The following is a 2,746-nucleotide window of genomic DNA, read 5'->3' on the forward strand; positions in this document are numbered from 1 at the left end:
ATTCTCCTCTCGAGATCTTGGGCACACACACACACACGCCCAGTGTGAGTTTTAAGCCACTGGGTCTGGGACGTGAACCACGGTCGAATACGTGGGAGTCCAGCGACATAGCCATTACGCTAACTGCTGGTTCCTGGTAACTGTAATAGTACTCTTAATGTGGTATAACAACGGGACAAAATCCTTTTGTTTGAAATAGCTTAAGAAGACTTCTGCAAAAAGAATAAAGACTAGACAATGTAGCCTTAACAAACCAGGATATAATGAGATTGTTAAATTAGCAAATATTTTACTCTTTTAAAAGATAAATGAACTCAGTCTTATGCCTTAGTAAGAGAACCAAGACAACCACTAAGCATCTTTTGGTTTTTGTTAAGTGTAGCTCTGCTCTTCTTAGTTTTTGGCTATTAAGTGTCATTCTCTCTATTCTTTTTGGATACCATGTTTAAGACTAGGGGGCTTTTTCTATTCCTTTCTCCCATGATGCCAATAGAAATAGAGGCTGGAGCATCCAGAGATTTCACCATCTTCTGACTTAGACAACCCCGCAGGTGGATGCATCATATTCTACCTCTGGCTAGAAGCGCCATCCCTCCACCCCAGTCCCCCGAGCTGTGAGTATGTGCCTGTGTCAGGGTTTCAGCAGAGATGACAGTGAACAGGGCTGGTGGCTACTGTGCTGCTCCCCTAGAGCCTAGTCACAGGATAGTGGAAGAGAAGGCTGCCTGAGATCTGTTAGAGAAGCCAGGTTCCATCGTGGACCCTGAGTTTCCAAACTTGAATAATTTCTGTTTAACATGCAAGTGAGAATGGAACAAAGGAAAGGCTCCCTGAATTACTTTAAAACATTCTGAAAGCCTCAGTTTGGGCAATCTACAGCTGCTATGGAAAATGTGGGCACTTAACGTAGATCACAACAGGTGAACTCAATCAAACGCTCCTGTGTGAAATATCAGCTCAGTTGTAAACCGTTCTGAAGAACTATTATGCCCATAAAGAGCAAATGGTAATGGATTTTCTTTCCTCTGTGAGGCACAAATGGGGACTTTATAATTTACTTCTTTTGAGGCTTATTGAAAAAAAAAAAAGAAAAACCATTGTGATCTTCTTTGGAGTATCCCTGTTTTAAAAAATATCAATTACTTGGTTTTGCAATTAAAAACATAAATGAACTATGCTTAATCCCATATTATATTTTCTAGACTCATAAAGGTGAGTAAAGTACTATTTCTATAATTTCTAAGACCCTTTATCATTTCTTAATGTATGGAACTTTAATTAGTTTGCTTTTTCTTTCCCTTGGCATTGACAATTTCTTCTGTAGTTAAAATTTTTACCTCTTTTTTTCTTTCGCTCTGTATGAGGACTTTTAGAATACTGAGAGTCAGTTTTCCTCCCCCTTCACCAAGAAATGTTGGCCCTGCCAATCAAATTCAAGTTAAAATTTTACTCTTAGCCTAAAGCTTTATGTATGCATGAAACCACTTTGCACAAGAATGCCTTTTACAATTTCTTTCATTTCCCCCAGGAGTCAACCACTCAAACCTCTAGGTTTAGGACATCCTTTTTAATTTGATGTAGCTGTTTTAAAACATTCCTTTATGGTATATATTAAATAGAACATGGAAATTAGGTGCTATCTAGCAATACAAAGTCCTGTCTTTTCCCCATGCCTGCCCCTAAGTAGGTAAAATGCCCAATTGTCTAAATAATGAAAGTGAAGGGGCTCACCCCAGTCTGCAGCTGTGATAGGCGGACTGGAGAGACTGGGGTCTGCTGCTAAGGCCAGAGCTCAGTTCTCCTGACACCTAGCATTGTGCTCTTTCCAATATACATTATCTGGTAATTGTTTGATATCTATGAATGTATCCACATTCATGAGTTCTCCTGCAGACATCAGTTAAAGGCCGATGTTATTACTTATGTGTTAAATCCATAAATCTCGTGTTATGAAGTTCTTTTATTAGTAAAGACCGGTGAGCTGCAGAGAATTCCACAAATTTCCGGGACTCGAACCGCGGTCGACTACATGGGAGTTCAGTGACATAGCCATTATGCTAAATTCTGGTCCCAGGCAGTTTTAATTTTAATAAATCAATATCAAAAAATGTTAAGAGAATTTTGCTTAACACTTAAAGCCAGGAAACAGGTTAGGATTCTGTTCGAATAGAAGGTACATGGCATGTAGACCACTCGAGAGTAGACAAAACTCCTTAACACTGGAAAACAAAGCATAGAAGATCAGTAATGTATTAGTCAAAAGTCATAAAATTCTATTTCACCAGTTCAAACTCATGTACTTTATCTTCTGTTGTGGCCCAATCTTTCAGATTAAATTCTGGAAGATAACGTTCGACTCTGGACTTGCCACTACCATTAAGCTGGCCATTTTCTTAGTTGTTTTAAAACAATTATTTCTGGGTGTCTTACTTCACTTTGGGTCTGGGACTCAAACTATGTGGGAATCCAGAGCCAGCAGTTAGTGTAATGGCTATGTTGCTGGACTCCCATGTAGTTGACCACGGTTTGAGTCCTAGACCCGGTAGCTTAAACTTACGCCCTGCGCGTGTGTGTGCGTGCCCAAGATCCCAAGAGGAGAGTGGAGGAGAAGGGATTGCGACGTGGCCATCCCCCCTGGGGGGTGATTTCTCGCTTTTTATCTCTCTGTCTCTCTCTGTCTTTCTGGTGAGTGCACGTGCCGTATAGCAAAAAAAAAAAAAAAAAAAAAGGGACACGCAGTTACGAG

The sequence above is a fragment of the Tupaia chinensis genome, unplaced genomic scaffold (assembly GCF_000334495.1).
Source record: "Tupaia chinensis unplaced genomic scaffold, TupChi_1.0 Scaffold148698_1, whole genome shotgun sequence".
Taxonomy (NCBI): Eukaryota; Metazoa; Chordata; class Mammalia; order Scandentia; family Tupaiidae; genus Tupaia; species Tupaia belangeri.